The sequence below is a fragment of the Nycticebus coucang genome, chromosome 5 (genome assembly GCF_027406575.1).
Source record: "Nycticebus coucang isolate mNycCou1 chromosome 5, mNycCou1.pri, whole genome shotgun sequence".
In the NCBI taxonomy this organism is placed as follows: Eukaryota; Metazoa; Chordata; class Mammalia; order Primates; family Lorisidae; genus Nycticebus; species Nycticebus coucang.
The window spans coordinates 94850702-94863705 of record NC_069784.1 but is presented as its reverse complement, the minus strand read 5'-3'; the positions used below and the strand labels follow the sequence as shown (position 1 = coordinate 94863705).

Here is a 13004-nt window from a genome sequence, read left to right as displayed (position 1 = left end):
GTGTGCAAGCCTCCACTCCGGATTCCTTTCGATCACACTGAGGGGTTCTGCTGCCCCCCTACACCTACCTCCCAAGATGTGATCCCAAGAGGGATATGGGGGAGTAATACCTTCTGCTTCTCTAAACCTAGGTCCAAAACCAAAAGTAGGTTTTTTTTTTTTTTTCTAGCTATAGGTTAAACAATAGAAAATAATCCCCTCCAATTTTACGGAGGTGACTGATCACGTCCCCAACCAAATCCACCTCTAAACTGGAATGTGGTGGCTGCCCCAGCCCAGCCTTGGGCTTCTTGTTGGCAGGGGGCACAGCACTCCACCTTTAGGTGTCTCTGTCAGCTTCCCCTCTGTGAGTCTTGCAGTTGGCTGGCCTTCCAGACCTTTCCGTTGAGGTCTGCCCATCTCTGATGACTGTGGCACAGGGTGGCAGGCCTGATCTCAGGGGGCAAGTGGAGGTAATCGTAGAAGTACAGGATACCTTCACTGGTGAGATACCAGCAGAAATGTCTCCATGCAAACTGTTCCTTCACATAGCCTCATGATTGGAGAGCCTGCATGGCCTTCATGGAGTAAAAGGTGGGCACATTCTTGACTGCCAATCCTGGGTGCATAAGCATATGGACAGTCTTCTTTGCCACCTCTCTCCCTCCTTAAAAGGAAGTTCGTAAACGGTAATCCGGTTCTTCTTGGGCATCAGCATGGCGATGTGTAGCAGCAGCTGCAGGGTCCGGAAAACAACTGACGCTTCAAGTAAGCACTCAATAAACAGTCTCCTCCATGACAGCATTGATAATTATTTTTGTGTTTATGATAATTATCATGAAAATAAAACCGCAGTAATTAAATTACCTTACATAGCACATCAATGGTAACCACTCTCAGGTCATTAACAAATGTGGCATTTCCAGCTCATATAAAAATGCAATTGATCCTTGCTTGTGCTCATTACAACTGAACTGAAAGAATAGAGGCACAGTGGTGACAGGTATAAGCCTGTTTTTCCATATAAACAAATGCTACAATAGAAGGCTGCCAGTGAACGTCTGCTTATTGTCTTCTAAGCTTAGCCCTCTCCAAGTTAAACACGGATAACAGAAAGCCTTTCACAAAGGTGACAGTGTTCTATCACTGGTAAATTTTATTTTAAGATCCAACAGCTGATGTTGTCTCCCAAGAAATGGATTCAGTGACATTTAGCTTTTTGACCTTAAGAAAAGAACAAAATCTTCAACAGAAGGCTCACTCAACCTGGTTCTCTGTTCTTGTTTATGCAAATTATTTCCCATGACAATGATAAACAGAAATGGAACTGTTCACTAGTTCATAGATTCATAAATAGTCACTAGGTGGCTACCATATGCTGGCCGTGGGGGACTCCCTGGTGACCTGGTCAGGCCCCGCCTCATGGAGGTCACAGTACAGGAAGGACAGACAAGCAGGGGGGAGGGGGGACAGGAAGTGAAGATGGATCTCAGTGTTCACCTCAGTGGTGAAACATACACACATCTCTTAAGTTTTCCTTTTTATCTCCTTTCCTTAAGTCATATACACATAGATCATGAATACATTTATGCATTTGTGGGGTACAATGTGTTGATTTTTTATACAATTAGGAATGCTTACCTCTAATTAATGTTTTCTATGCATCAACCTACTTTCTATTTCAAGCAGCCATTCTCCTAAAGTAGCAGAAACCTTCCTTCAGTCCACTGGAGGCATCTTCTTTCCTTGAGTTGCATGTAACATTGGAATTGGGTCCTACAAAGCCTTGAGGAATGGGAACAGGAAGGGAGGGAAGAGGAAGAGCAACACTGCCCTTGAGGCCACCAGTCCGCTCTGCATCTGCTGAGACATCCAGCACTCCATATGACGCTCAGTATCAGTCCATGAGGTCACCTCTGAGAAATAGCCCAACTCATCCGTGCAGGTGTTTGCGTTCAGCGTTTCTGTATACTGTGTTTACTGAGTTTATGGAGGTGAGAATTATTCTGCAGTGCGGTACTCAGGGGCCTAGCCTCACTACATACCTCTTCCTTTGGTAAAGTTCTGCCGCCAACCTGGAGTTGCCTCTCTGTTCTCAGATTCCACAAACCTCTGTCAGATCTTTCTGCCTCCTCCCTCACCCACACCCTCACCAAACAGTTCTCTGGAAGTATTCAGCAGGACACACTCCATGTGATGATTCAGGGGTCCTTTCCTTCCATTGTGTGGCTCCACTTTCCTCTAGGTCCTTAGAGTCTGCTCCATGCAGCCAGCACAGGAGGAAAGATGGAGAGTGGGGAACTGCTTGGAGGGTTTTACAGGCCAGGCATGGGAGAGTCACACATGGCTTCTGTTAGTACTGCTCGGGTCAGACTTGGTTATGTCTCATATGACTACAAGGGAGGCTGCCTCTAGCTGTGTGTTCAAGACAAAAAGAAGCAGACTCTGTCACAGGGTCCCCACAAAATCTTAGCTAAACCAAGAAGTTCTTTCTCCCCTGCCTCCAAGGATTAGAAACCTGGAAGACAAAGTCAAAACGAGACGACTTTTGCTTTCTGCTCTTGGCATGTTTTGTCTTCATAGTTCTCTGAAGCAATGAGCAGGTACTAGCCTACCAGGGAGGCTCTGATACATATCCAGCCACACACATAATTTAAATTGGCATATGGGATGCTCCAAAGCACACATAAAATTTAAAATTAAAAAATTTCAGCAAGAAAATGGAGAAAGACATTGTGACTGGGAAGGATGACACAAAGCAGATGTTAAGAGGCCAAGGGGCGGATTTGTTTCAAAAGGAAGAACAATAGGTTAAAAAGCATTGTTGAATAATCCAAGTCCCTGCATATGCTTTCTATCCCATCCTCTAATTAACTTGGCACTAAATAGTCCCAAACTATTTCTTTCGTTGAGTATCTTTTCCTTACCAAAGAACCGTACTCTAAATGTGTCTGGAAGCTGGGCAGCCCCCCCCTATTTCCTGGGTTGGTGCCACTTTCAAAGTGTATAACCACAGTTAAAACAGGCTATTCTTTCTGTATAACCCTATGTTAGTACAGCTTTTTGGGCAGCCCTCACCAACAACTTAGAAATATTTGTTGGGGGTTTACCATACCCAGCATTGTCCAACCTCTGTGGATGAATTTTAAAAAAGAAACGTGTATAAGCAAATGACCCTGCTCTTTTAATTTAGTTGTGCAGTGACTGCTAACAGTACTTAACCTTCATTTCTCTGATTCAGTTGTGTGGTTCCGACTAAAAGAAAACCAGAGAAGAGCCAATAGAGGAAGGTTTTGTGAAAAGGAGACAAACTGGCCTAGAAAAAGAGAAAGCAGCAGTTAGCTGTCAGGAATCAGCATTAATTGAGAGCAAGATGCAGAGAAACGCAATGAGGAACACAGGAAAATAAGTTGGAAGAAGGTTGAGACCAGATAACAAAAAAGCAAAAGAATTTGTACCACGTGAACCACTCCAAAGTTTGTACAGAGAAGTCATTTGTTGCTGCACACTTTTGTTTTGGAGATTATAGATTATTTAATAAAACCACCCAAATTGGGAGGGAGTAAGGGGAAAAATTTGCAATAGAAAACACTTTCGCCTAAACAAAACTCTTTTGAATTCCTAACAGATATCTATGTGAACACACAAGACCATCCAAAGCCATTTACAACTGACAAGGAGAATCAGGAAACACAGGGAAATTCTATTTTTGAGATAAAGTCTCATTGTGTTACCCTCGGTAGAGTGCCGTGGCATCACAGCTCACAGCCACCTCAAACTCTTGGTCTTAAGTGATTCTCTTGCCTCAGCCTCCCAAGTAGCTGGGACTACAGGTGCCCACCACAATGCCTGGCTATTTTTTTGTTGCAGTTGTTTAGCTGGCCCGGGCTGGGTTTGAACCGGCCATCCTTGGTGTATGTGGCTGGCACTGTAACCACTGTGCTATGGGACCCTAGCCAACAGAGGGAAATTCTTAAAAGAAAAATATCAACAAGAAGTAAAAGAAATTAAATACCAAATTTTATGGTACTCCCTATTCACACTAGGATGTAGCTTGGGGTAGAATAAGAATGAATTAACCATAGTTGGATTTATATCCAGGCTCTTCCAGGTTCTGTGCTCTTTTGGTCAAATTATTTAAGTTTTCTCAGAATACACTGAGCTCCAGTGTATTCATCTAAAATGGGGGAAATAATCTCTTCATCCCCGAATACGGCAAGAATTAAGTGAAATTGCACATGGAAAGTGCCTGGCACCCTATCATCTTGCACATCATGTGTGATCAACAGGTGCTAATTCCCTTTCATTCCATATGGATGGTATGAAATTCCTGATCACTGGCCTTGCCACTTGGGCATTTACAACATAACACCAGGCCTAACTATAGAAACAAATAGGATGAGAATGGTCAGAGGCAGGTAATAAGTTCAGGAAACCACAACAAGGAACACAGATGGAAGAAGAGTTACTTGTATTTCAATTAAGCAAAATTAAGTTACCACCAACAGTATTTGCACCGGAATAAGATGATCTAATAGGCTTGAACTTACATTTTCTCAAAAATTTAAGTTGTTGAGATTCATTACACAGCCTGGGTACCCAGGGGAAGGTGGCAGATGCTCTGAGCCCTGTAATCAGTTGTAGATTCTCAGAGACTCCTGAGGGACATTCACTGTGCATCTTGACAGTCCCTCCAAACACTGAACAAAGGCCAAGCATTATTAATTTCAAGCTTTTTCAAATGATAAACGAAACTTACATACCAACAGTGAACAGACCCAACGTGCACATGTTCATCCTCTATAATCTTCCTATTCAATGTAGTTGGAACTTTGATCCATAAACTCCTGTTGAGCTCTTACTGTATGCAAAGCACTCATTTGGCTGGAGACACACAGTCTCTGCCCTCAAGATTTCACACTGTAGTGAAGCACTAGAGAGGGAAAAGACAGACCCAATTATTTCTGGTAAAAGCAACGGAACAAGTAGTCATGGGGCAATGTGAACAGGGGAGTGCTCTTAAAACAGACTATGGGGAGCTCAGATAAGTCCTAGGAAAAGGAGTCACCCGAGCTCATACCTATAATACTAGTAGTCTGGGAGGCTGAGGCAACTGAAAGTAGAAAAACCAACCAGGCGTTGTGGTGGGTACCAGTAGTTCCAGCTATTGGGGAGGCTGAGGCAAGAGGATCTCTTGAGCCCAAGAGTTGAAGTTACTAAAAAAAAAAAAAAAGTTGAAGTTGCTGTAAGCTATGTTGGGCAAAGTGAGAGTGTGTCCCAAAAGAAAAAAAGAAATGACCTATCTGCCTAAGTTTTTAAAGACAAGTAGGGGCTATTGTAACAAAAAGGATGAAATGAGTGGGTGATGATAATGAAGGGCCAGGCAGTGGAGAGATGCTGTGGAAAGGCACAGGCAGAACTGAGCCTCCAGCGTGACATTCAGGGGGTGGTATCTGGAGTTCCATCCAGCATGTGGGGAAGGCACAAGGGTTAAGGGTAGCAAGGGAAGTGTTGAAGGGTCAAATCAAATAGGTAGACAGAGACCAAACCCTAAGAGCTTTGTATTCCCTAAGGAGTTTGAATTTTATCCTAAAAGCAGTTGGAAGCCACAGTAGCCTGACCTTACATTGCAAGCATCTGAAGTCCCCAGGTAAATGGGACTCAGGACTTAAGCCTCTCTACAAGGAGCCCTCAGCGGTCTAAATGATCACACTTCTGAGGGGGTGGAATGTCATCTGGGGAAAACTAAAAAGGAAAGCCTTCACATAAGCTTCCTAAGGAGGTGGTGAAGGCTTTGGCCCCGAGGCCAGTCATCATCATTATTGAAGACCCTTGAAGACTGTTACCGTCATCCTCGTGAGTCCAACCTTCTTCTCCCTACAGTCTCTGATTTTGTCCTCTGTTATGCTATATATTACTCATGATCTTCATTGTGCTATATTGGTCATTACTGAATCCCCAAATAAATAATGTGTTCAACCTAGTGAGGCGCTGAGTACACAGTTGGTACTTAACAGGCATTTCTTTGACTCACTGAAGAAAGTGATGAAAGCCTTTACTGTACCATTTCTTGCTTGTTTCCTTCATCTCTTCATATATATTTCTATGGCTTACATTTAATCTTCTTCTGAGACCTTGAAGTTCTTTAGTCAATGTGTGCTCTGGAAATAACATAAAATCTGCAGGAAAAGTGACCTAAGCTTGCCCTCAACTCTGTCTAGGGGATAGAGACAACTGGAAGGAGGAATGCCATATAGAAGGAATTGGGTCCTAAGGAATAGACTTAGGCTCAGGCATGAACCGAAGATGAGGAGCTTCTAGAGTTCACTTTTTTTTTTAACCAGACATGATTTGCTTCACGGAAATAGAGACTGCAGAGGATTAAGTTTCTGAAGAGCATTAAGAACGATCACTCTATCTTCCAACTTTCTCACACCTACAGTGTGATGGTGTATTGTCTGATCAAGAAAATGTATCTCCTTTCTAAAGATTTAGCCAACTGGGGCTTCCAGAGTTGTTGACACCTGCCATTTTTGACAAGTAGGATATGTCTGCTCATGAGCACTGATGAGCTAGAGGACAGAGAAGTTAATAACGAATAAATTTGCCTCAAATTCACATATCCACTGTCTGGTCTCTAAATGTCATGCAATTTCTGGTGCACAGATATTGCTGCTAAACTTTACCAGATAAAGTTATGAGTGTTTAGCATAAACAGTCAAATAGGTCATCTTTCCTTGCCTCGGAGAGCAATGGCAGAAACGACTACATTAATCTGCTTCCCCTCGCCCCAAGAATTCTTCAATTATCATCAGTCATCGACAGAATAAACTAAAAGTAAATACCTGAGAGAGAATCTGGCTTGATCAAGGCAATAGCTAGCGGGAGACTTATCTATTAAAAATAATCAGTAGATCACTTTGATTTTGTCAAGCAGATTTGGTTTCTTTATTTGTATGTTTTTGTTTATTGGTGTGCTTGACTCACCTGAATTAGGCTTTATAGTTTAATAAATAGGAGGACCAGCACAAAAGTAGAGTGAGAGGGGACTGTAGGTGATATCGGACAGACAGATTGGGGAGATCTAGGAGCTGGCAAACATATTATTCAAAGTTGTATGAGAAGATGTGGGTGGGTTTTGAGAATGGAGTGATGTGATGTGAGTTCATTTGTTTGTCTTTAGATCATTTTCCTACTCTGTAGAAAGATGGGTTTGAGGGGCAGAAGTGGTGGAGGAAGCTGTTGGAAAGCTCTAGCAGGAGAGCAGCAGAGGTAGAACATGCTCCCACTGGAACAGCTGCAGTGGAAAGGGAAGGATTGCTGAGAGGTCTGAGGCTGAGAGGAAACAAGAGACAATGCTAAATGTTTGGCATTTCTTTCAAATGGAAAGCAATAAGAAAGAGGTGGGAGATAATGTTATTTTTGTGCACTTTACTATAATTTTCTCTCAAATTTGAAAACATAGTATTTTCATCTCCCAAGCCCAATACATAGCATATTCTGATCACTAAAAATAGCAAGTTAAATGAGCAAAAACTCGATTGTTAAGGCATTTTTATAGCATTTCATGTATTGGAAAATAACTATGAAAAGGAATATTACATCTCTAGTGGAAGGATTGATAATCATTCTGTTACAAATTCTATCTAACATGATTTAATGAGTTTTACAGAATCTTACAAACAACAATTTTAATTAGACACAGTAAGATTTAAATCTATAAAATGACTCTGCAGTTAGTCCCTTCTCAATCACATATCAACCCTTAAAGTGAACAAATACCAACAAATATCATAAATGACAATAACTCTCAATCTACAAATTTACACAGGTGTGTAAGAAATATCCACTTATTACCTTTAAATCATTTAAATCCAGTTAGACTCAACTCTGGCTTCTCACCCCACTCAAATCGAGGGCAATAGCTGTCAACAGATTTTCTGACTTTCAACTTTTTGCTCCTTTTTTATTTTCCTTTACTTCTTTTTTATTTTCTGCCACACATTAGAAGAGAAAAGGTTGTTCTTGAGCCACACATTAAATACAAAAATACTAACAACAGCAGGTAGACATAAAAAAGGTCCAGCCCAAGGATGCATCTCCCATATCCCACATCACAGATAAGCAAAACAGGCCTCAAATAATCTGCATGGGGCCTCCCACGAGGATACCAGAAATCTTTCCAACCCTCTCTAACTTTAAAAGCATTCCCCTTTATTTTCCTCTGTCCCTCAAGGAAACTTACATTAATTACCTCAATTCTCACTACTCAGTGCAAGGAGGGAGAGTTGACCTGAGTGGAAATGGTGGCAAATGAAGAAATAAAGACAGAGACAGACATGAGACAAGAGATAGGATGGCGTCAGGAGGACTGGCACAGTTGATGGCTACAGCCGGGACCTGAACCATGGGAACAGCTTTATTTATACAGTATCTTAACAAGGTTGCATAAATCTTAGCACATGAGGTAGAGATTAACCTTAAAGAGGAAAAACTGTGTGCTTATTGATACTAAGGAAAGTATGCATGGGCTATGTGACTTTTGGCAGGTGAAAAGAATGTTGTTAAAGGAGGAGAAGTGGTTGGGGGTCACTCCCTGAGCATTTCCCAGGCTGCAGGGGCCCTGCCACCCACAGCCTGCTCCCCACATTTAATGAGTCAAACTTCTTGGAAAACTAAGCTTAGAAATTAAAGTAGTTTATTAAAAATGACTCCAGCTTTTGTCCTTAATGTTAAGTTTCCCTAAGGTCTGGACCTAGAGACTTCCTTCTAACAAAGAGAACATAGCAAAAGTGTTAGGAGTCATTTCCATGGTTAGATTGCTGAGTGAGTTTCCATCGAGCATGCTCACTCGCACTCTCTCTCTCTCATTCTCTTTCTCTCGCTGGTCCTCTCGCTGATTTCTCAGATAGAAACTAGCCATTATGTCTGCACCATTTTTTTTTTTTTTTTATTGTTGGGGATTCATTGAGGGTACAATAAGCCAGTTACACTGATTGCAATTGTTAGGTAAAGTCCCTCTTGCAATCATGTCTTGCCCCCATAAAGTGTGACACACACCAAGGCCCCACCCTCCTCCCTCCATCCCTCTTTCTGCTTCCCCCTCCCATAACCTTAATTGTCATTTTTATGGAAAGAAACTGAGAGCAGCTTCTGTCCAACAGCCAGTGAGGAACTGAGGTCCTCAGTCCAAGAACACCTGAGGAAACGGGTCCCGCGACAACAACATGAGTGAGCTTAGAAGGGGTCCTCCTTCACTCAAGCCTTAGGTAGGACCACAGCCCTGCCCAACACTGATCCTGATTGCAGCCTATGAGAGACTCTAGAGCAAAGGATCCAGAGAAGATTTACCCAGGCAGTCAACTTGAAGAAACTGTGTGATACAAATGCTCCTGTTTCAAGCCACTAAGACCTGGATTAATTTGTTATATAGCAATATCTAACTAATACAAACTGCCAAGCAATTGTGGTAACTTGCCAAAATACGAAGTTCAGAAAGCCAGTGAGAGTATCTTAGCTGTTTATACAGTGTGCCTATCAAACGTCCTGTTCACTATATGTATTAAAAAAATTTTGTTGATGAATGAATGAGAAACTAAGAAAAACAAAGAAACAGACACTCCATACACTAAGACCTTGAGTAGTTTTTTTGGTATTTTTGCAATTTTTTGAATTGGTAAATAACTGAATAATTGGTAGTGTTTTAATAAGGTCCTTGCAGTAAATGATGATATTTAAAAATTTATAGCAGAGTATCAGCAATATGCCATATTAAAATGAGATAATTAAATGATGGTTTATTATTCATCATCAATAAATAATATTAATATATTAAGGCTAAAACTGAAAATTGCACAAACCACAACAAAAATTTCCCTTTGTGAACTAAAATGAAATCTTAAGGCTCCCCCTAAGCGACTCAGTTGCTAGCCATGAGAAAGGAGATCAGACATGTCTCATCATGCCCCTTGCCCTTCTTAGAGATGTCCTCTGTGACTCACTAATAAGCCTAAGCTATGCAAAACCTACCTGCAGGTCCTCAATATACCTAACAAACCGCTTGAGTCTGTTCAGTACTTTGCCTCTAATTAACAGACCCTTTATCTTAAGCATTCTTTTTTCACTGACTGCTGGTCTTTTAGACAGAGCCTAACTATTTCAGCCAATCGTCAGCTAAGGAATCTTTAAACCCATCTATCACCTGTAAGCCCCCCCACTTCCCAATGTCCAACCTTTTTGGGCCAAACTAATGTATGTTTTCCATGTATTGACTTATGAGCTCACCTGTAATTCTATCTCCCTAAAATGTATAAAACCAAACTGTAAACCCTCCCACCACAAGTCCACTTGTCAAGGCTTCTTGGCTTGGTTCATGGTCTTCAAATTTGGCTCAGAATAAAACTCCTCAAATTATTTTACTGAGTATGGCTTCTTTTCCATCGACCCTTTTTATTTTCTAAATGTTTTAGTATCTGTATTATATAGAACTAAATAAATTTAGCATTTCAACTATAAGTGGCAACATTTATTCTTTTCACATTCTGGAAAGAGAATAGTTATACTTGGAACAAACACACTAGTGTTAATTAAGAGGTGTATCTTCAAGTGACAGACAAGCTCTAGAAAGTGGATATGATTTTTAGGACAAATCAGAACTACTCTGTAGAAATATGGAAATATGTCTCTGGAATCAAACACATTCCTCTTGGGTTTTTGATCCTAGAATAGGGTTATGTTGCCAACTAATGGCCAATGGAGGAAGATAGTGTTGCCAGATTTATCAAATAAAAATACAGGTTGTCCAATTGAATTTTAAATTTTGGATTAACAATAAATACTTTTTCTTTCTTTTTTTGTTTGTTTGTTTTGTTTTGTTTTGTTTTGTTTTGTTTTTTGAGACAGAGGCTAGAGGGCTCTGGTCTCATAGCTCACAGCAACCTCAAACTCCTGGGCTCAAGTGATCCACTTACCTTAGCCTCCCTGAGTAGGTAGGACTACATGTCTGTCTACGTTTTTCTATTTTTAGTAGAGACAAAGTTTCATTCTTGCTGAGGCTGGTCTTGAACTCCTGAGCTCAAGCAATATACCTGCCTCGGCCTCCCAGAGTGCTAGGATTATAGGCATGAGCCACCATGCCTGGCCTAACAATGAATAATTTCCAATAGAAATACGCCCTAACAAATTATTTGTTGTCTATCTGGAATTCAAATTTAATTGGTACTGTGGACTGAATTGTGTTCCTGAAAAAACTCCTATGTTGGAATCCTATCTCCTGGTGTGACTGTACTTAAAGACAGAGCTTTTAGATGGTAAGTAAAGTTAAATGTCTACTGAAGGCTGAGACAAGAGGATCCCTTGAGCCCAAGAGTTGAGACTAGCCTGGGGGATAAGGAGAGATCACCCTGCATCCCCTCTGACTCAAAAAAAAAAAAAAAGTTAAATGACATTATAAGGGCACACTCCTAATCTAATAGGATTTGTGGCCTTATAAGAAGAGGGAGAGATTCTCAGGCATCCACTGAGGAAAGACCATGCAAGGACACTGTGAAACAGTACACACCTGGAAGCCAGGAAAGGAGCCCTCACCAGGAGCTAACCTGCCAACACCTTGGCCTTGGACTTCCCAGCCTCCACATCTGTGAAAAATATACAATGTTGTTTAAGCCACCCAGTCTGTGGCCTTTTGCTAAGACCACAGAACATCCTACAGTGTGTCTGGCAATTCTGGCAGGGAGGCCAGACTTGAGTGAAGAAGGTGGAGGAGAAGGAAGAAATTCATTCTCTCCATCTCCTCTACTGTCCAAACGTGCCTCCCCCGCTCAAGGACGGATGGGTAACGTTGACCCCTACCCTTCAAGACACACCTTTCCTCAGACTGTGCTTTTGAAGGTTTTTGAGATATACTTTAATTTTCTCTGAGTGAGTGGAAGGAAGAAATTTGGAAAATGAGATGACATCAGCCTTTTATCCACAGAAGGTGATCAAAGCACAATCCCATGAGGCCATGTCCAGAGGTAACGCTTAGTGATTTTACCTCCCTAATCAAAACATGAATGAATGCTGCCTGGGGGAGATTTTGAACTGGATAATTCTTTGTTGTGTGGGGCTATCCTGTGCACTGCAGGATATTTAGTGACGTTCTTGGCCTCTGCCTCCAATAGCAACCCCTCCCTCTCATAGTGACTTCAAAAATGTTTCCAGGTGCATTTTACAAGGATACATGTTAAATTTACTAAGTGTAGAGTATAAATGTCTTAACACGATAACTAAGAACATGTGGTGAAGGCTATGTTAACCAGTTTAATGAAAATATTTCAAATGGTATATAAAACCAGCACATTGTACCCCATGATTGCATTAATGTACACAGCTATGATTTAATAATAAAAAAAATGTTTCCAGACATCACCAAATATCATCTGTGAAGCAAAATTTTCCCCAGTTGAGAACCACCAAGTGAGTCTCTCTTTCTCAAGATACTATTTTGAGAGGATTTCGCACTCAAGTACCACCTGGGTTTGTATTACTAGGTGGGCATCTGCAATTGGCACTCAGGAAGAAATGATTTGGGCAAGGTACCACCCAGCCCAGATGTTTTGGCAGTCTCAGCTAAGGCAGGATTCCAGATGATGAAAACAGGCCCAGAAGGAAATAATACTTCTTTAACACAATAATTGGAAGGTGGGTTTGTGCATATGTCTGTGTGTGTAAGGAATAAGATCAAAATACTATTTATTCCTTGGGTGAGACAATGTTCTCTCCAAAAGAACATTAATTTTCTTCATGACGCCCTGTTTGTGTAATTGAGGAGCAACTAGCCAGAGCCATACTTTGTGGGAAACCAAACTAGAATAGAGGCATTCCTTGTCCACCCCACCTGCAACTCCACCCCCCAGGCCCCAGGGATCAGAACTCAACTCTCTTCTCTTCAGAGTTAGCAGATTCTCTGAAGACAAACGATCATTAACATTTCCTTCTAGCTAACTCAGAGGTTAAAACATACCAGACACTTGAAAAGACCGGGC

General features: G+C 41.4%; 1 pseudogene; it reads right to left on the bottom strand.

The window, feature by feature from the left end:
• Positions 1-206: 206 nt before the first annotated feature.
• On the bottom strand, positions 207-697 carry LOC128585833 (40S ribosomal protein S10-like; annotated as a pseudogene).
• Positions 698-13004: the final 12307 nt, after the last annotated feature.